Source organism: Notolabrus celidotus, chromosome 24 (assembly GCF_009762535.1).
Source record: "Notolabrus celidotus isolate fNotCel1 chromosome 24, fNotCel1.pri, whole genome shotgun sequence".
Lineage (NCBI taxonomy): Eukaryota > Metazoa > Chordata > Actinopteri > Labriformes > Labridae > Notolabrus > Notolabrus celidotus.
This window is the reverse complement of record NC_048295.1, coordinates 12,086,255-12,108,813: the sequence shown is the minus strand read 5'-3', so window position 1 is coordinate 12,108,813 and position 22,559 is coordinate 12,086,255. Positions and strand designations below refer to the sequence as shown.

At 41.2% G+C, this 22,559-nt stretch overlaps 1 long non-coding RNA gene across 1 annotated transcript; it reads left to right on the top strand.

The window, feature by feature from the left end:
- Positions 1 to 2,038: 2,038 nt before the first annotated feature.
- On the top strand, positions 2,039 to 4,201 carry LOC117808302. Its single transcript, XR_004630214.1, has 4 exons — positions 2,039 to 2,549; positions 2,652 to 2,702; positions 2,818 to 3,481; positions 3,868 to 4,201. It is a non-coding gene; the product is annotated as an uncharacterized LOC117808302 (long non-coding RNA).
- The last annotated feature ends 18,358 nt before the right edge of the window (positions 4,202 to 22,559 follow it).

Genomic DNA, 22,559 nt, shown 5'->3' with positions numbered 1-22,559 from the left:
TCAAACAAGGTCTCAACGTTAACTTAAAACATCCCAGAGGAGAAAATAGTTCCTTTTGAAAGTAATCGTAAAATAGTCCAGTTCCACTTTAAGTCTCTGTTATCAAAAAAGGTTCCTTTCAGTCACTTTCCTTTGCTCAGTTCCCAGTGCTTTTTCTCCTCTTTCAGCCATTTGCTCTCCTCTCCCAGTCTGACTTCCAGCTCCTTTGTCCTGCCTCAATCAAGGCTCTTAAGCACCTGCAGCTGTCCAGGTAGTGGTGGCTGCTGGAAGTTGCAGTGTGCTTAACGGCGGCCATTTGTCTGGATGCTGATAGTCCTGGATTACATAGCACCCATCCACCATGTGTCCCCTTGTGATGCCACAATGGTTATCAGCCTCCTCTGTTTCCAGCCCTGGAACAGGAAGTGAGGGTTCCTTCTGCCCTGGCTTTGGTGTGCTGTTGCTGCCGTATGTGGGAAAGGGCTCGTTGGATGCCGGTACGCAACTCCGCCTGTTATAAGGTGAGGGCGGACCGGCGCAGATCCAGCGCTCCCTCCTACATCAGGTGGTGGCTTTCTACCCAGAACCTCCCTCTTCATGTGGACTCCAGGAAGCTTGCTCCCAGGTTCGTGGGTCCTTTCCCCATTTCAATCAGGAGAGACACAATTTGAATATTAAAGGTCATTTATTGCAACTGAATGAATGATGAAACTTGACAGAAATCTTGGTGTAAGGACTCTATGGGGATAATGTTGTGAGCGTAGGATGCGTGAATTTGGCAGCTGAAGAAATCCCCCTAGAGTCCAGACACTGGTGGTGGTGGTTGATGATCCTAGGAATTGAAGACTTGCAGAGACCAGGTGGAGATGGGTAGGTGGAGGGGTGCGCACCATCAATGCAAGAAGGAACTAGCAGGAGAGAGAGACACATTTAAAAAGACAGCAGATAGTTGATAGGCTGACGATAAGGGCGTGCCCCTGAGCTATTGGATGACGCCGCTGCTGATTAGGCAATAACAGCTCCGGAGCATGCAGCTGGAAGCGGGTGAGCTATTGAATGAGGGAGAGGAGAGTTAAACAACTGCTGTGATTGCTTTATAGTCTTCCTGTCTGAACTTTCGCTAGAGCTACATTTCCAAAGTTATTAACCGTGTCTCTGTGCGGCTGAAACTCCCTAGAACTATGAGAGTCCATCTTACCTTCCATGTCAGCAATATTAAGCCTGCCAAGGACAGTGCTCTGGTCCCTGCCTCCAGACCCCCTCCATCCCCCCGGCTCGTTGGTGGCGGTCCTGTTTACACTGTCCGGAAGCTGTTGGCTGTTCGTTGCAGAGGTCGCGGGAGGCAGTTCCTGGTCAATTGGGAAGGTTATGGCCCTGAGGAACGTTTTTGGGCCCGCAACATCGTGGATCCGCAGCTGATTAGAGACTTTCATTTGAAGCATCCTGATGTTCCTGGGCCGTCTGGGGTCGGCCTTAAGGCTGATTTATACTTCTGTGTTGAATCAACGGCGTAGCCTACGCCGGGGGTCTGCGTAGCTCCCGTACCTACGCCGAGGTCTACGCACGTAGCTGACGTGCACCTCCTCCAAAATGTAACTCCCCGTAGAGCCGACGCGGATCGCAAGCTCTGTGATTGGAACGCTCGGCGGCTTTGTCTTTCCCGCATTTACAGCACTTCCGGGATCCCGGACATCGGCCGCACATCGGCCGTGTATTTCATCTCCTCCTCTCTATTCTTCATGTAATCATGTCTGTATGATAAACAGCAACATGTATCAGCTGTAGATTAACATAACACGCTCTGAATTGCTGTGGAAAAGTAAACAGAGATAGTAGCGGGACCGGAAGCAGGCGGCCGGCTATCAGAGAGACCGCACTGCCCTCAGGCGTTTCAGCTGAGAATTGCTGCGCGACACTGACACACCGACGCACAAGTATGTGGTGCTCATGTCCGCGTCAGCCCCTGCTGCGTAGGGGAGACGCAGAAGTATAAATCAGCCTTTAGAAGGGGGGGTACTGTCATGACTAGGAAGTAGTCTAGTTTGTTTTGACCTTCCTCATGTTCCATGTCTTGTGTTTCCTGTTTTTATTTTGCAGTTTGCCTTTTGTCTGCAGATCCCTTTACCTTCTGTGTCCCGCGTTTGTGATTGCCCTGATGTGTCTCACCTGTGTCTTGTTATCCCCACGTCTTCACTGTATTTAATCCCTGTGTGACCTCCCTCCTGTGTCAGTTCGCCTTGTCTTTTTGTCAGCGTTCCGGCTATCGTGTCTTGTAGACTTTGTGAATTTTTGAATTAAAAGTAATTACCTTGAATCCTGGAATCTTGCCTTTTGGGGTTCAATCCTGTGGTTAAGTGTGACAGTTCCCAAGAAGATTTGTCGATGAAAGGCTCCGCACTATACTCATGATTGTTATATTGAAAGTGATGAATTAATTACAATTTTCTGTGATACCCATGTAAGTCCACTCGTAGCTGCAGCGTGTCTGGAGGACCCGGTGTCGGGATGGAGGTAAGGCCCCTCTCCAGAACATCCTGCTCCGCAGCTGACAAGACGAAGCCTGAACACAGGTTGGTGACTGTAGAAGGGGGAAGCCCGCACTAAATTGGAGTCACCAATGATAACGGTCTGTTTTCTGATTGTTAAAGACCAAACATTTATTTTGTGTCCAGTGCGTTGATGAACCCTCAGCTCCCGAGTGGCGGGGCCCACGGGGCTCGGAGGTAAGTATCTTAGAGGTGGTTTTGGGGAAGACTCAGTTGGAGGCTGCTGTCTGCAGTTGCAGGTTGTGCAGTTTTGCCCATCATCATCGTTTTAAGATTGTGTTTTTCCCCTGAGCTGCCTGCATGGGGAGCCTCCACCTCCGTGATGTCGGACACACCTCCAATCCCCGGGGTCAACGCCTTTACGGGGCCCGCAGCCAGAGTGACGTCAGCAGTAACCTGGATCAGCATGTCTATGTTAAGTACAGAAACATTAACAGGTTTGAATATTGTAATATTCTGGAGAACCGTTTTGTCAAACTGTTCAACATCTAACGTCACCTTAACGCCTTCTTTCCTGCGAGACAGACTTAAGCGAGGTGCTTGCTTCTCCCGCTGAGGGAGCGGAGCTGGAGAGCTCGCAGTTGGGGCAGAAGTGCCAGGAGGTGGGGAGAGGCTGCGTGGTGCATCGGGCTCCTTCACCGGAGACCGTGCGGGCACCAAGGTGTCGCTAGATGGCCGTTTCAGAGAGAGTGTTATATTGGACATGAGGCAATTTTCTTGTGAAAAAATGTTGGGAAGTAGCTGTAATGTAGCTGGATTAAAGTGAATACCGGCAACTACGATGGGGTGTTTGGGAGGTGGGTGAATGCTATGTATTTGTGGTGATTGTGTCGTATTGATTTTTACAGGAGGAATGGTGACTGGTTAAGCTGGAGGTATCGGAGCTTGACCTGGGATCCTCTGGTCCGGTTGTGCTGGAGGAGGCATGGGTGGAAAATCTACAGGAGAGAGAAGAGGTAAGGTATTTAAACCCTGGTTTGGTGTTTTTTACTAGATCCCTCGCTGGATAGAGAGGATGCTTGTAGTCTTTTTGTGTACCTCATCCTAGCCCAATGCCCGGCTTTGTTAAAGCCTCCTCCTGGAATGGAGCTAAATTTTCCAGCAATTTGGAGATGATTTCATCATAATGTTCTCTTAGGATTACCAAGTTGTTTGACATCCATTGGGCTGTGTTCAATTTAACTCTCTCCGTGGTGGAGGAGTTGGGTGATGCTGGTTTGATAAAAGAAGTCAATTTTGTCACCTTTTGCATCATGCCCCCTGGAAAAGAATTGTTGTTTGTGTATGAATTGATGATTTCTGAATGTAGTAATTTTAAAATAAATTTTGGTTTGATTGACAGCCGGATTGCGTGTGGTTGTGTGTCTGGTCGGATCTACCAGGGAGGAGGGAGGGCTACTCTCACACTCACCCGTCGCCTGGGTGGTCAAGACCTGAAAGCGGTTCTGTATTGGAATCGCCATGTTGGTCCTGGTCAAGGGGATGGCAGGTAACGTACAATCTCCTATGTCCAATTAAAAGACAAGCAGTGTGGTTAAAATAAGTTAAACTGGTAAAAGAAAGCAGGTAACCCAATTGAAATGATTAAAAAGGAGGAAAATTGGTGAGAAATGTTATAAAGATTGTTAAAAAGCTCAAGATTTTATTGAAGAATGACAAAAAAGAGGGTTAAAATAGAATACAACAATTTAAAGCAAGCTGTAGGGAGGACTCACTGGTCAATGCTGTCATCTGCTGGATTTAGCAGAGTATTGCAGTTTCTCAACAAAGGGTTTAGGCAGCAAGCAGCTCAATAAAATCATTAATTGGTTAAATTATTTAGGACAAGGAAACCAAAGAAATAAATTAAAAACAAACAAAAAAAAAAAAACTAGCCAAGGACGATATTAGACATGAGAAACAGCTTCCTGAGTAGTTAGTTAACAACCATAAACCAAAAGGAGTGAAATATTTGAATGTGGAGCTGGTTCAATTTGTGTTGGATTGACAAGGTTAAAATAACAAGGTTAAAAAGGTTTTAAAACAAATGAACAATTAATAGGGAGCAACCTTTGACAGGGAAATGCAAACGAGCTTGAAGTGTAGAGGCAATTCGTTAGGCAGTCCATGGAGAGGTGAGTGTACAGTGTCTCTACACGATGGTGTCTTGAGTGTGTGCACACACTTTGTTGCTGTCATTCCACTCACCTATGGAAGTCCTAGATCAGGTGCTGTTGGAAGTGGGAAGATGGCTGCCTCCAGTGGGTCTGAAGGCCTCTGTGGAGTTTGAAGAGTTCACTTTAGGCCATTGTTTGCGTGTCTCAGGTACAAATATTTAAAAATGAGGGGGAGGGTCCTACAGCTGGCAAAGTGCCAATATGCGAACTGCTCCATAAACTAAAGTGAAAGTTAAAAATTGCACCTGCAGAAGTGGACTCTAAGTGACCCAGTAACAGCCTGTCTGCGTGTCATTGACATTGAGACAAGTCCCGGTAAACACGTGGTGACCCGACCAAAACACAGAGTGAAGGAATAACAGTTCGGGTGTCACATATAGGCGGCCGGATGCGGCCCGCCGCCCGCCTATTGATGGCCTCTGTGGGAGCGCGACGGAATTTCATAACGTGGCTCAAGCACATTCAGCATTCGCTGTATTTCACAGGGAAACCAAAATGCTCCCATACATGTGACTTAAAAGATGCAGGAGGTTTTTCAAGTCCCTCTGCTCCTTCACTTGCCATGACCACCACTGTGCTTGACGAGCGAGTGTGGATTGAACATGCGGTCATACGCACAACTTTTTTTTTTCATCAATCAATCAATCAATCAATCAATCAATCAATCTTTATTTGTATAGCGCCAAATCACAACAAACGTTATCTCAAGACGCTTTTACAAACATAGGAGGTCTAGACCACACTATGTCAAATTATGAACAGAGACCCAACACCAAGACAGGGTAAGACTCAGTCTGACCCCACCTTAATCCATCATGAGCATTGCACATCGCAGTATTTAGCTAGTTACAGTGGTGAGGAAAAACTTCCTTTTAACAGGCAGAAACCTCAGGCAGAACCAGACTCATGTTAGACAGCCATCATGCCTCGACTGAGTTGGGTCTGGAAAGACAGATAGAGGGGAGTAAGAGAGAGAGGTGATAGTGATGAGACGAGTCGTAGAAGCTGTTGCCGCTGGAGTCCAGCACGTCCGTATCAGCTGGAGTCCAGATCGTCCACAGCAGGAGGACGTCTACGGCAGCTCAGAGGAATCTACGAGACAATGGAACTCAGGGACTCCAGAAAGGTCATCAACCAATCCACGGACCACGTCCGTGCCGAACCGTGGAGAGGCATCCGTACGGATCACGGATCAACGATGATCTGTTTTACCACTAGTAAGAATGTTTAACTCTTGTATTCTTCCTGTCTGGGTTAGGTGTCAGGGGCATAGTAACTTCTCCAATGTCAGCTGTGGCTAGGGGGGGATAGACGAGACAGGGTCAGTGTAGTAATCAAGGTCTCTCCCCCTGTTCCTTTCTTTATCTGTGTGTTGTGACCAACTTACTGTCTCCAGACTAGAGCACAGGTCTTCTTCCCAATTGTTTTGTTTCCTATTGTCCAAATATGGTGATCTAACTGTAGTGTCGTCTTTGGGGGAATAAAGGAACATGCCTGAGGATTTGTCTGAGAGAACTGACTTGGCACTGCACTGCATTCTCCTGCCTGTGTACTGTTATGTTATTTCTCCTTGGCCAAGTTCTACATAAACTATTTCAGCGTAAGCCGTCAGAGTCTCCTGAGTCTTCTGTGTCCAGTGTCCAGTTTATTTATGAATTCCATCGCAAATTGGCGTCACAAACGAGAATCTTAACGACAAAGACTGGTAAGTGCAAACTTTTATTTATTACCATGTCTGAGTCTGACGAGATCTCAAAGAAACTGTAATTGGGGTTTAGAATTTGAAACTTGACACATAGTGACAGTAGTGAATTGGTAATTGATGTATGTTGACATTTATAAGTTAAGGCGTTATGGAATAAAGTTAAAATGGGATCTACAATTTTTTTAGATGCTGGGCATCGGGCACCCTGCGGGGGTAGTCAAGAGGTCTGAGCCAGCTTCGGGCTGCGACTCGACACAGAAAATATTCAATCTGTGAGTCTTAACCCTTGGGAAAAGTTCTGAGGTGAATCGAATGATTAAAGGGTTCATCTCGTTAAGACCAGTTGTGATTCTGTGTCCGGCAGTACAATAAGACTCTGCAGTCACGGACTTCAGAGAACGAAAGGGGGTCGATTTTTGGTATAATCCCTCCTATTTAAATAAGTCCCAACACTACTTACTATGTGCATTATGTTACATAATTCAACCAAGAGAGAGAGAGAGAGAGAGAGACCTGTACATACACACACCACAGACCTGGACATACACACACCACAGACCTGTACATACACACACCACAGACCTGTACATACACACATCACAGACCTGTACACACACACATCACAGACCTGTACACACACACATCACAGACCTGTACATACACACATCACAGACCTGTACACACACATCACAGACCTGTACACACACACATCACAGACCTGTACACACACACATCACAGACCTGTACATACACACATCACAGACCTGTACACACACACATCACAGACCTGTACATACACACATCACAGACCTGTACACACACATCACAGACCTGTACATACACACATCACAGACCTGTACACACACATCACAGACCTGTACATCTTTCCTCTTTAAATCTTTATATTTTAATTTTACATTTCTGTAAATAATCTATAGTCATCTGTTAAAGATAAATGAAATTATTATTATTATTATTATTATTATTATTATTATTATTGTTGTTATTAGTACTACTGTTGTAATTATTATTTTTTGTTGTTGTTAGTATTATTATTGTTATTTTTATTTTTATTATCATTATTATTCATATATTTTCTTTCTTCTATACAGCTCTGTTAGTTTAACATTTAATCTTATTATTCTGTAATTGTTTGTCATTTTGTGTTTTATTTCTTTTTAAGCTTTAGCAATGATTACGTATGTTTTCCATGCTAATAAAGCCCTTTGAATTGAATTGAATTGAATTGAGAGAGAGAGAGAGAGAGAGAGAGAGAGAGAGAGAGAGAGAGAGAGGATCAAACATAATTGGCCGCATAAATGAACAGCATCTGAACTAAAATTAAATGATCAAAATTTCCTTGAATTCAGAAGAGACTCTGAATGCAGCTGAAGTTGATTAATAAAGTACGTTTTTAATAAAGTACGTTTCTAGCAGTTTTCAGGGCCTGGACTCCATCTGAGGTCAGAGACATAAAACAGTGTGCCCCTAATCCAATCTCTAGTCCTGAAGCCTTCTTAGTTTGGTTAAAACACATCTGCCACTATTACCACTGCTTAATACCTGAAGCCTCACATATGCTGCTGAAAGGCCAATGTGTGAGAGCATTTTCAAGTTTCCACATTCATCAGACGGGCAGTGGCCCATGACCATACCTATGAATGAGTGGCTGAATCACAAAGCTGAGAAGTATGTAAGAACATGCACACGTAATTGTGGTAATTTTCTTAAAGTAAGACTTTCTTAGTTGGTTCATCTTCAAACATAGCGATACATAAATAACTTGCTGATACATATATAAAAAATGTGCCATATTTCCCCCCATCCTCTTTAGGAGGGGCCTCTCTAAACTGAGCAAAGGGAGGCCATATAGAAGAAGAATCAAATCCACAGTCAATAAGCAAATTTTAACAATAAGATTTATACTTGTCCTTTTGAAAGATTAATTATGTCAATTAAAGATGATGATGCTAAGATTTCAATTTACAAGAGTATACCCCAACACCTAGCATCCTAAATTATCCACACTGTAGGTGTTTCAGGTACTCCTATATCAGAGCCAGTTTCCACTGAACACAATGTTGCTGTGGAAGGAACAGATGTGTAGTATTCTTTTCTGATTTCTAAAAACTGTTTTAAATTTGATGGGAAAAGATTTTTTGTGCGGATTACTTGCTTTGATTCATTGTAGTGGGCTTTATTTAAGAATGACTGTGAGAGAGCCTTTCAAGTAGTTCAATGTTTGCAGTTTGTTAAAAGTTGTGTTTATTACTGGACCTTCCCAAGTTAATGTTGACACATTTGAGATGGCACACGTGCAAAAGTTGCTGAATCATCATCTTTAGTGTGTTTCATTGATGTCTGTATGAGGCCTGTACTGTATTGCTGTTGCATAGTTGCCATTAATCAAACAGAGGAGTGTAAATAACTTGCTGATGCATTTATCAGCTGACATGTGAGCAGCCAGTATTTGTGTCTGTAAGGGTGTGCTTTAGCAGTCACACTGTATGAAAATAAATAAAAGTTTTAGGTACACTGAGGCTCCTCTAAATATCACTCCGGCTGTTACAGCTAGTTTGAACCAAAACATGTGAGTGAACTGGTTAAACAATGCTTTCAGTGAGACAGGCTTTATCAGCTGATCAGACTTAAACCATAAAAACCTTGGGGATGAATGTTTATTCTACAATTGACGGAGCCTCTGATTTCACATATGAATTCTTTTGTTACAGCAGCCACTCTCTCCAATAATTGGGACACCTATCTGAGCGTTTTGAAATCCCTTTAACAAAACAAGAACATTGAAAAAAAAAAAATCTATGATTTGTGACATCTGGTCCACCTCATATTGTGAAATTCAAGCTAATGCTAAACCAAAAAAGGTAATGATAATATTGCATATAATAATATATATGATTAAGAAATTATCGGAGTCGAAGCGGTTAATCCCTCCCTCTTTAATCAAAGTGTGTTGGTTCAAACTTCTAGACTGTATATCACTCTTATTTAGCCTTCTGTAAAGAACGGGTTACTAATGGTTATAACCCCCCCACAAACTATATAATAGTATAGATAATGTTATTGTACTTTTGTCTTTGATTGTGCCTGATGTAAATTCCATCTTGGCTTCACTGCCCAATATTACCACTACTACACAGTCATTGAGGCATGTTTAGTTTTTCCTATTTCCTTTGCATCCAGATAGCCAGTGTCTGTTTGCTTTCATATTCAAAGGCCGTCTGCTGACCTGGACACGTTAGTCAAGGCTTATCAATAAAACTCATCAGTTGGACTGGATTTACAAGACGTATACTTGACGGGTGTGAACTCTCTGCTGCAGTATGCTCTGGATTTATTTGTGCTTCGCCTTCTAAGGAAGTCTTGCTCATGATACGTGGATGAGTGTGGTCACAGAGCCTCTTGGGTTGAGGTTCTGTGAGCCTGAGGTTACCAACCTGGGCCATGTGCTGTCCTTTGAGAGACTGACACTTCTGGTGAACATGTCCCCCCTGAAAAGTAAGAACTTTCTGATTTTGGAATGACAAAGTACGGTTGGCACTGGATTTTGAGTACCCTGAAGTGGACTGTGTTGTATGGAGGGCTTCTACAGAGTTGGCTGTATCACCTGTCTTGTTCTGGACTAAAGGCCTCCTACAGCTTTGAAGGACTCAGAGACTTCACTTCACAAGGCGTCGACACGCAGCTGTCCCGGATCCCTGTATTCACTTGTTTTAAAGGAAGAGTTTTCTTCTTCTGAAAAAAAAAAAAAAAGGGTTCCTTCGTATGTCTGGTTATCTGAGGTCATTGGCCATGGTTCTCATCATATGTAAGAAATCAGCCTTGTTGTACTGGCCAATGACTGTGTTGTACAAGTCCCACATTTTGTGTTAAATACTTTGAAAATATTTCAGTGAAGAATATAGAGTATAGTCTAGACCAGTGATTCTCAACTATGGGGCCGTGGCCCATACTTGGGCCGCGAGCACCACCTACTGGGCCGTGAAAAACTTTCAGTTCTGCACCTGTGGGCCGCGAGGGACTGCAATGCAGCTTCCCACCACTTGGTGGCAGTGAGGCGTCATTCAGTAGTTGAACACGATCCAATATGCAGCAGCAGAAGAAGCCAGCTGCAAGTTATGGAAAAAATTTTAAAACAAAAAAATGAAGATGAAAGTGATGTCACCCGCTCCTCAAAGGCGAAATTTGTGCACAAGTACAACCCTGACTTTATTCAGTTCGGCTTTGTGAACGGAGGTAGCGAGGCAGAGACATCACTGGAGGCTACCCCTTTCCCCCATTCCACCCAGACTGGATCTGATCATGTCTGAGAGGCAGGCCCAAGTTTCTCATTAAGATGTTGACATAAAATGGGAGTTGTAGCAGGTTTAAAACTGGACTGTTGTGACTGTTGCTAATGTTCATTTGTCACAGATTTGTTGAGTTTGAAGAGAATGTTTGAGTTTGTAGAGAATGTTTGAGTTTGTAGAGAATGTTGAGTTTGTAGAGAATGTTGAGTTTGTAGAGAATGTTGAGTTTGTTGAGAATGTTGAGTTTGAAGAGAATGTTTGTTGAGTTTGTAGAGAATGTTGAGTTTGTAGAGAATGTTTGTTGAGTTTACAGAGAATTTTAGAGTTTTTTTGAAGAGCAAAAAGGAAGATTGCCAAAACATCAAATTCATCAGCAGGTTATAAGGCAATATTTTCAATTGCACTTTATTTACATTTTATTAACAGTTAATTGATTTAATTTAAAATGTATTATTTTGAATGTATTTATTTTATTAACTCATAATTTTATTTATCAGAATTTCTCTTCAGTTTTTGAGTATCTAAATCAAAATATTTTTTGATTTCTGATTATTTTTGTTAAAAATATTTTCTTGAGCCTTTATATTTGTTCTTGTAGCAAGATGATTTGTTATAATTGCTCGCCTGTTGAGTGTTGTGTATGTGCAGGTTTACATACAGGATTAAAGAAATGTCTTTGAAATGATCACGGTGTATCATATCGTTTATTTTACAAGGTTTTAGCTTGTTAAACTGTAAGTGGACTTGATTTAGTTATTGATTACAAATCAAACCAAGACTCGGATCAAATTAAAGTGTTAATATTTAAATGGGCCCCGAGCCACTTTGTACTGGGAAAATTGGGCCCAGAGGTCAAAAAGGCTGAGAACCCCTGGTCTAGACCTGCTCTGTTTGTAAAGTGTCTGGAGAACATTTGTTGTGATTTGGCGCTATATAAATAAAGATTGAGTGATTGAAAGCATTAGTCACCTAACAAACAACATAGCTGCGGGAAGATCAGGATATGACGTGACCATTTTGTCTAGCCTACATGTTACATTAAAGTGCTCACTTCTGCCTTTTAATTCTACAGCACTCCTCCACAGAGAGTTTATCAACGATCATGATTTTAATTTATATTTGAAACCAGCACATCCCCTAGGCCAGAGCTCATACAGACACATTCTCCAAATTCGGATTTCATTTTTATACTGATGACTCATCCTCATGACCATCTGAGAAATACATCTAGCTGGCTATGATACAGTGAGCGACTGGGAAGTGATTGAGACCTGAGCTCTACCTACTGGCAGCCAGAGGTGGGTAGAGTAAACCGAAACAGTACTCAAGTAAAAGTACTGTTACTTTCTAATGATGTTACTCAAGTAGAAGTAAGAGTACTCATAGAAATAAGTACTTGAGTAAGAGTAAATAAGTACCTAAAAAAAATCTACTTAAGTAGTGAGTAACTTGTGAGTAGTATCATATATAAAATTGTACTGTATTGGAAATGCTAATACCAATGTGAAGTGCACACTGCCTTTAATAAAGTGACATAAATAGGAAAATGCCAAAATGAATGCTGTTAGGCATGGTTTACTTTCAAACATTAAAGAAAGAGAAGCTGCACTGTGCACAAACTAATGTACCCGCTTTCATTTTTTAAAACAAGCTGAAACTTCAAACTGTGTCTGAGATGTCATCAGAACTCCAGAACATCAATACTCCAACATTACAATAAAACAGATATCTATGCCTTCCAAACTTTCTTTTTTAACCTTTAACTTATTTTCAGTACATCTTACTTAAAAACATAACTTGAAAATACTAAAACAACTTGGAAGTGTTTAAAAAGGCCATGAACTCAGTCCTGAAGAATCTCTCTGAGGTGACTGTTGAGCTTCAGAAGCAGCTGTTTTTATTAGCATGCTACCTTACTGCTCTTATAAGTTACTTTAGATTACTGTCCAACATTTCTAACATGCTTTTAAGATTTTATGTTAACCAGTATGATCCTAAGCTTACCTAACTGTACCTCACCATGACATGCTTTTAAGATTTAATATTAACTAGTATGATCATTAGCTTACCTAACTGATAACTCACTATAACATGTTTTTAAGATTTAATATTAACCAGTATGATCCTTAGCTTACCTAACTGTACCTCACCATGACATGCTTTTAAGATTTAATATTAACTAGTATGATCATTAGCTTACCTAACTGATAACTAACTATAACGTGTTTTTAAGATTTAATATTAACCAGTATGATCCTTAGCTTACCTAACTGATAACTCACCATGACATGTTTTTAAGATTTAATTGTTCTATGTTGAAGCTCAAGATTTCCACCGTACAGACAAAGTAAGCATCGCATAATGTGACTGTTTTTCCTCGTCATTTAGAAGTTATGAGAGAGTCTGGATTTTGGGTACAGGGTAAACATGTTCCTCCAAAGGGGACGCAGGTATTACGCAGCCTCTCTCCCCAGCTGTAGGTGGAGGCGGGGGCGGAGCTACTTCTCCGTTCATTCAGTGTTGAGGCTATTTATAGCTCTGGATCAGAAGGAGCTGCGTGAGAGATCGGCTGAGTATAAAACATATAAAATGTAGAAAAAAAGGAACGGTAAAAGTAGCGACTGGACAGCCCAATGTAACGAAGTAAAAGTACATATTTTTTAACACAAATGTACTTGAGTAGGAGTAAAAAGTACTCTGCAAAACAAATACTCTCAGAAGTACAATTTTTTGAAAAAACTACTCAAGTACATGTAACGGAGTAAATGTAACTCGTTACTACCCACCTCTGCTGGCAGCTCAGCTCAAGCAACAGAGCTGTATGATCTTATCTGAGGGGTATACTACGAAGCGAGTTCAACATATCCTAGATATCTTCTCCTGATCCGGCTTCACTGAACCGGACAAAGGAGATCGCGCTAAACTGTCACACGAAGCTGGTTATCAACATGTTGAGTCAATCCAGAATTACCCTGAGCGTGTTCACATGAACGGAACGGAGAAGACAACATGTGACCAATCACAGACACGGACAGTCTGCCGTCAGCACATCCACATGAATTTCAAACACTGCACTGACATAAGAAAAATATGAAGAAGTTAAACACATAATCCAGATTAACTTCAACACAGCTGAGTTTGAAACATGAAGGAAAAACTGAGAGATAAGACAAAGACTGTTTGAATGCGCAAATGACGCCTTATTTCTCATCACTTAGTGCAGATACAGTTGTGCTCATAAGTTTACATACCCTGGCATAATTTATGGTTTCTTGGGTAGTTTATGTTGTCTTTATGATATAAAAAGAGTAAACACAGTTGTTTGATAAGAATTTTGCTTCACCCAACCACTATCCATGAGTGAAAAAAAGTTTATCTCTTATCAATCAATCAATCAATCAATCAATCTTTATTTGTATAGCGCCAAATCACAACAAACGTTATCTCAAGACGCTTTTACAAACATAGGAGGTCTAGACCACACTATGTCAAATTATGAACAGAGACCCAACACCAAGACAGGGTAAGACTCAGTCTGACCCCACCTTAATCCATCATGAGCATTGCACATCGCAGTATTTAGCTAGTTACAGTGGTGAGGAAAAACTTCCTTTTAACAGGCAGAAACCTCAGGCAGAACCAGACTCATGTTAGACAGACATCATGCCTCGACTGAGTTGGGTCTGGAAAGACAGATAGAGGGGAGTAAGAGAGAGAGGTGATAGTGATGAGACGAGTCGTAGAAGCTGTTGCCGCTGGAGTCCAGCACGTCCGTATCAGCTGTAGTCCAGATCGTCCACAGCAGGAGGACGTCAACGGCAGCTCAGAGGAATCTACGAGACAATGGAGCTCAGGGACTCCAGAAAGGTCTATGGTTAGTAACTTTAATGGGACAGGCAGAGTTAAAGTAAGTGATGAAGGGGTTTGGGGGAAGAAGGTGAGCTAGGATCCCAGTGTGTCAGTGTGCCAGTTCCCCCGGCAGTCTAGGCCTATAGCAGCATGACAAAAGCTGGTCCAAGCCTGATCCAGCTTAACTATAAGCTTTATCAAAAAGGAAAGTTTTAAGTCTACTCTTAAAAGTGGAGAGGGTGTCTGCCTCCCGGACCCTGACTGGTAGATGATTCCAAAGGAGAGGGGCCTGATAACTGAAGGTTCTACCTCCCATACTACTTTTAGAGATTTTAGGTACAACTAGCAAGCCTGCATGTTGGGAGCGTAGAGTTCTAGAGGGGTAATAGGGCACTATGAGCTCTTTAAGATACGAGGGTGCCTGATTTTCAAGGGCTTTGTAGGTTAAAAGAAGGATTTTATTCATATTCTCTGAAAAATGGCCAAAAAAATCACAAATTCTGCCAGGGTATGTAAACTTGTCTCGTGTGTGTAAATTTTAGACGTAATATTTCAGCTGCAGCCCTGACGGTATCAAACTGAGCGCTGTGGTTAAAGGACTAATACAAATGAGAACATGATTCAAAGTGGTAAGCACGCTCAGTTTTATATTTAATGCAGTAAAACAATTTCATCTGACTAATCTGACTTCATACTCTGTATATATACGATGTCAGGAAAGATAATCATGGTAGGTGACTTTAATATCCATGTAGACGTTGATAATGACAGCCTTAGCATTGCGTTTATGTCCCTGCTGGACTCAATTGGCTTCTCACAGGTTGTTAACAAACCTACTCACTGTTTCAATCACACCCTCCATCTTGTTCTGGCTTATGGTCTTGAAATCGAGGACTTATTAGTCTTCCCACAAAATCCGCTTTTATCAGATCACGTTTTAGTAACGTTTGATTTCCTCCTAGTAGGTTCTACTCAAGGTAATAAAAACGTAATAACCAGGAATTTGTCTGACAGTGCCGTAGCTAAGTTCAAAGAGGCTATCCCTGCTGCGTTAAACTCAGTATCTAGTCCAACCTTAGCTCAAAGCTCGTATACTAGCTCCAGTCCTTCTCAGCTAGATCAGTTTGTAGATGATACTACAGGTTCTCTGCAGGTTACCCTAGACCTAATCGCTCCTCTTAAACAGAAGACCATTAGACGACAGAGGCTAGCTCCGTGGTATAATGCTCAAACCCGTGAACTAAAACAAAACTCTAGAAAACTAGAAAGATTATGGCGCTCCACTAAAACAACTGAAACCTGCTCACTTTGGAAGGATAGTCTTAATAAATATAGGAAGGCCCTGCAGCATGCTCGAGCTGCCTATTACTCCTCTCTAATAGAAGAGAATAAAAATAACCCTAGGTTCCTCTTCAGCACTGTAGCCAGGCTGACAGACAGTCATAGCTCCACTGAGCCATGTATTCCTTTAGCCCTCAGCAGTGATGACTTTATGAGCTTCTTTAATGATCAAATCTTAAAGATTAGAGATCAAATTAGTAACCTCTTACCTTTAACTAGTGTAGGACCCTTTACCAACAGCGGGATCATTGAAACGGCGTTAAAGCCAGATGTATACCTAGACTGTTTTTCACCCATTGACCTTCCTGAACTGGTTTCAACAGTTTCTTCAGCTAAACCATCGACCTGTCTTTTAGACCCAATCCCAACTCAGCTGCTAAAAGAAGTAATTCCACTAGTTAGCAGTTCTTTACTCAGTATGATTAATATGTCTTTACTGACAGGCTACGTACCTCAATCATTTAAAGTAGCTGTAATTAAACCTCTCCTTAAAAAGCCCACTCTTGATTCAGGCTCCTTATCTAACTATAGACCGATATCTAACCTCCCCTTTATCTCTAAAATCCTGGAGAAAGTGGTGTCAGTTCAGCTCTGGGACTTTCTTAAGAGCAACAGTTTGTTTGAGGACTTTCAGTCGGGGTTTAGAGCCCACCATAGCACAGAGACTGCACTGTTAAAAGTAACCAATGATCTACTAATGGCCTCAGACAGTGGTCTTCTTTCTGTACTTGTTTTATTAGATCTTAGCGCTGCATTCGATACGATTGACCATCAAATCCTGTTACAGAGATTAGAGCAACTTACTGTCATTACAGGAACTGCGTTAGCTTGGTTTAAATCGTACCTAACAGATCGATCTCAGTTCGTTCACGTTGATGAAAAGTCCTCAGTGCAGACCAGGGTTAGTCAGGGAGTTCCACAAGGATCAGTGCTAGGACCAATTCTTTTCACCTTCTATATGCTTCCACTAGGTAACATCATGAGGAAACACTCAATTAATTTTCATTGTTATGCCGATGACACTCAGCTCTATTTATCAGTGAAGCCAGAAGAAACCAATCAGTTATCTAAATTAGTAGCTTGTCTTAAAGACATAAAGACCTGGATGACCAGAAATGTCTTACTGCTAAACTCAGGAAAAACTGAAGTGATTGTTATCGGCCCCAAACACCTCAGAGAGACCTTTTCTAATAATATAAGTACCTTAGACGGCATAAGTCTGGCATCCAGCACCTCTGCTAGGAATCTAGGAGTCCTATTTGATCAAGATTTATCCTTCAACTCTCAATTCAGCAAATCTCAAGGTCAGCCTATTTTCACTTGCGCAATATTTCTAAAATTAGACACATCCTATCTCAGAGCGACGCAGAAAAACTAGTCCATGCATTTGTTACCTCCAGGTTAGATTACTGTAACTCCCTTTTATCAGGCTGCCCCAATAAGTCTCTAAAGACTCTTCAGCTAGTTCAAAACACCGCAGCTCGAGTATTGACTAGAACTAGGAAGAGAGAGCACATCTCTCCAGTGTTAGCTTCTCTACACTGACTCCCAATAAAATGTAGAATAGAATTTAAAATCCTTCTTTTAACCTACAAAGCCCTTAAAAATCAGGCACCCTCGTATCTTAAAGGTGACTATCATGCAAAATTGACTTTTTAATGGTTCTTTACCTGAAATATGTGTCCCTGGCATGTCTACAAACCCCTCGAGAATGAAAAAAATCCATTCTGCCCCTGTTTTGATTTCTACACCTTTCTGTAAATGTGTGTGAAACGAGCCGTTTCAGACTTCCGTGTTTTTTGTTACGTAACAACAATATCCGGTCTGTCACGGAGTCAGAGCTCGGAGCTTGTTCAGCCCATAGACTGTATAAAATAATACTGAATCCCTCCCCCGTTTTTCATTACCTGCACACATGTGTGCTAACAAGGAGCTTAGGAGGGAGGCATGCTAGTTGTAGGCTGTCTTAATAAACACAAAGGTCGGTTTTACTCCCCACGTCTGCAGATTTGAAGATCTAGTGGATGATTTTTATTAGCCACATAGCTATATGTTCATAGCTGTAGCTGTAGCTGTAGCTGTAGCTGTGTACCAAGACACACGTCGACATACTGACAAATAAAACAACAAGAAACACTAAATCTGTGACCAATCCTTCATAAAAGGTCCTGCTGCCTTTCTGGCAGAGGTTGGTTTTACTCCCCACGTCTGCAGATTTGAAGATCTAGTGGATGATTTTTATTTATGATGGATAAGTGCTAGCGCTAGTTAGCATAGCCACATAGCTACATGTTCGTAGCTGTGTACCAAGACACACGTCGACATACTGATAAATAAAACAACAAGAAACACTAAATCTATGACCAATCGTTCAGAAAGGTCCTGCTACAGGCGCCTCTCCGTCAGGATCAGATTCAGAGGGTTGAAGTAACGCGATCTCTGAGCAGCCGTGTATATTCAGCCAACATGTAAACATTAGATCAACGTGCTGGAGAGCCGAGGCACGTCCACTTCCAGAGGGGGCGTGGTCAGAGGGAAAACAGAGTGTTCTGATGAGGAATGAAGAAGAGGACTTTTCAGGCAAGTGTTTTTTTGAGCATACACTTTAAAGACATGTTTTGGGGACCTCTTAGACCAATATATATTGATGAAAAAAGCATGATATGTCCCCTTTAAAGAGATCATAGTGCCCTATTACCCCTCTAGAACTCTACGCTCCCAACATGCAGGCTTGCTAGTTGTACCTAAAATCTCTAAAAGTAGTATGGGAGGTAGAACCTTCAGTTATCAGGCCCATCTCCTTTGGAGTCATCTACCAGTCAGGGTCCAGGAGGCAGACACCCTCTCCACTTTTAAGAGTAGGCTTAAAACTTTCCTTTTTGATAAAGCTTATAGTTAGAGCTGGATCAGGCTTGGACCAGCTTTTGTTATGCTGCTATAGGCCTAGACTGCCGGGGGAACTGGCGCACTGACACATTGGGATCCTAGCTCACCCCCTTCCCCCCAACCCCTTCATCACTTACTTTAACTCTGCCTGTCCCATTAAAGTTACTAACCATAGACCTTTCTGGAGTCCCTGAGCTCCATTGTCTCGTAGATTCCTCTGAGCTGCCGTAGACGTCCTCCTGCTGTGGACGTTCTGGACTCCAGCTGATACGGACGTGCTGGACTCCAGCGGCAACAGCTTCTATGACTCGTCTCATCACTATCACCTCTCTCTCTTACTCCCCTCTATCTGTCTTTCCAGACCCAACTCAGTCGAGGCATGGTGTCTGTCTAACATGAGTCTGGTTCTGCCTGAGGTTTCTGCCTGTTAAAAGGAAGTTTTTCATCGCCGCTGTAACTAGCTAAATACTGCGATGTGCAATGCTCATGATGGATTAAGGTGTGGTCAGACTGAGTCTTACCCTGTCTTGAAGTTGGGTCTCTGTTCATAATTTGACATAGAGTGGTCTAGACCTCCTATGTTTGTAAAAGCGTCTTGAGATAACGTTTGTTGTGATTTGGCGCTATACAAATAAAGATTGATTGATTGATTGATAATCAATAGCCTAACTGTCATCAGTATTTCATATGTAAAATCATACAGGTAGACAAAGTGTCCTGCCCGTCTCTTCTCCACTGCGGGCTTGACCGCAGTTCTCCCCCCTCCCCTCGCGATCAGCTCACAGAGCTCCGTGATCGAGCGAGCTGATTGGTCAGTGGGTGGAGTTTACTACAAACTGATCTCTGATCCTGAGCATAACCTGCTCCGGAGCAGGTTAGGAGTTCAGCATGAGTAACCATGGTTATATACCCTGGTAAGACGTGAACCACCTTCGTAGTACTGAAAATCCAGAGTTAACCCTGAAGTTACCTCAATAACCGCAAATCCAGCTTTGTAGTATACCCCTCAGGTCTGTACTCAAACCAAGGACAAGGCAACCACAATATTTAACGATTCATGTTATGCCTTTGTTGCTGCTCATGATTTCATGTTGAACTTTGGGGACAGAGAGGATTTATCTTATCCTCAGATTAACCAATTAAAAATGATAGTATAAACACAATTTGCTTGATGCTATATATGTTACAAGCACAGCTTGCTATTTTAAATGTGAGGTTCACACCTCTGGATCTGATACTGTTTCACATGGAAATGCAAAACAACTGATATAATAATAATAATAATAATAATAATACATTTTATTTATATAGCACCTTTTAAAAACATGTTTACAAAGTGCTTTACAGAGTGCAAGACATAGTGAGCGAAAACTAAAACAATAAAGTACATAACAAAGGTAAGGAGAGCTAAAATGAGTGAAGTAAAAACAATAATAAAAGCATGCAGAAATTAAAAAGTCAGTGATGAGTTAAGAACTAAAAGCACATTTGAAAAATCGTGTTTTTAAAAGAGATTTAAAAGAGGACAAGGATGTGGATTGCCTGATCTCCTCCGGTAGGTTATTCCAGAGTGACGGGGCCCTGACTGCAAAGGCTAGGTCACCTCTGGCTTTTAACCTCGCCCTTGGGAGTTCCAAGAGGGACCTGCCGGAAGATCTCAGGCAGCAGTTGGGGACATACATCCTGAGACACTCTTTTAGGTACTCAGGGGTTAAGTAATTGTAACTCAGAATATTCTAGTTGAATAAATAAGAACTTTGATTTACGTGTAATTCATTGTTATATGTTGCATTTAATCAATCTATTTGAACTATGAAAACTTAAGACTTTTAAGTTAGTCAACTTAAAATGATTGAGGCAATCAGTTGCCTCAATAATTTTGAGTTCTGCTAACTTATCTGGGTTTACAGTGTAGATAAAGGGTCAGAATTCTGGAAGTATTCTTTGCATACAGGGTTGAAGATAATAATCAGGGTAATCAATGATGTTGATTCTGTATTATGATTTTTCTGGATTGAAAAGATTTATTTGAAATGGTTAAAACTGATAATAAATAACAATAATCAATGGTTTTACATTTTTTTGGTAATGGTTTGAATTTAGAGTATGAGTCCAGCACTGCATGAAAATTATAGAAGATTAAAAAGTGGTTAAGATTTATGTGATGTTTATTACTGTTCAAACTTCTCTTTGCCTACTAAGAGTTAGTTCTTCTAATTTAAATCAAAGGTTTTGATCAATAAGTAGTTGAATGCTGAATTATTACAAAATGTTATAGCATCTTTCTGGTTTTATTTGATAAAAATAATAATAATGATAATAAAATAAAGATAAATGAATGATATAAATTGAGAAAAAGTTGATAATCAGACAATTTGAGAATGAATTGGCGTGCTCTTAAATTACAGATAGTTTGTGGTAATTGGATTAAAATTAAGTTATAAGTAATCTATAGAAATTTGCCTTCAACATGGAGTGCTTAGTGTGATTTTCACCCTCGAGATTAGGTAAAAATTATTGTCTAGATTAGAATAGGGAACACACGATGCTTTTCCCTCTCCTCTCAAAGAAAGAAAGACAAAACAAAGGGGAGGGTTTTTGCGGAGTGTGGGGAGCTGTGATCTGTGACCTCTGCCCGACATTCCCGAACACTCCTCTGTTTCACGGGGCTGTGTGTTGTGAATTGTGATACTGAGGCCCTGTTGGTCTTGGGGCGGAACTCATAGAACATATGCTGGGTAAGTGTATGGGGGACACTTCCCTACTTTTCAAATGTTTTCAATGTATGAAAGGGAGTCCAGTATGTTTTGAATTGTGATTTTCTAATGATTTGATGCTGATGTTTGCTGTAATGAAGCTGTGATCCTTTTGTGTTTTATTTTGTGATAAAGAGTGCAGTTCTGCGGACTGTCCCAAGGCATGGGTTTAATGTGGTAGTGAGTTTTGATCTCATGATCAAACAGGGGGGATCTGTCGTGGAATTTTCATAGTCTTATACATATGTATGTAAGAATGTTTATCTATTGTATTCTTTCAGTCTAAGTGTCAGGGGCAGAGTAACTTCATTCCTATGTCATCTGTGATAGGCGAGATAGTGTCAGTGTAGTAATCAAGGTCTCTCCCCCTGCTCCTGTCTTTATCTGTGTCTTGTGACCGACTTACTGTCTCCAGAACTAGAGCACAGGTCTTGTTCTGAATTGTTGTGTTCCTATTGTCCAAATATGGTTATCTAACCTTAGTGTCGTCGTTGGGGGAATAAATACCATGCCTGGGGATTTGTCTGACAGAAGTGATTTCGCATTGCACTGCACTCTCCTGCCTGTGTACTGTTATGTTATTTCTCCTTGATCAAGTTCTACATAAACTATTTCAACGTAAGCCGTCAGAGTCTCCTGAGTCTTCTGTGTCAAGAGTCCAGTTTGTTGCTGAATTCCATCACACTTATATTATGTCAGATATATACACTGATATTAAGACAGATACATATATTGATAGTATGACAGATGCATAAACTGATATTATTACAGATACATATATTGACGTTGTTACATATACATACACTGATATTATTACAGATATATACACTGATATTATTTCATATACATACAATGATATTTTTACAGATAAGTACACTGATATTATTACAGATTCATACACTCATATATTTTTTTATATACATACAGTGATATTATGACAGATTCATGAACTGATATAATTATTGATATTATTACAGATACATACAATGATATTTTTAAAGATACATACAATGGTATTATTACAGATTCACAAA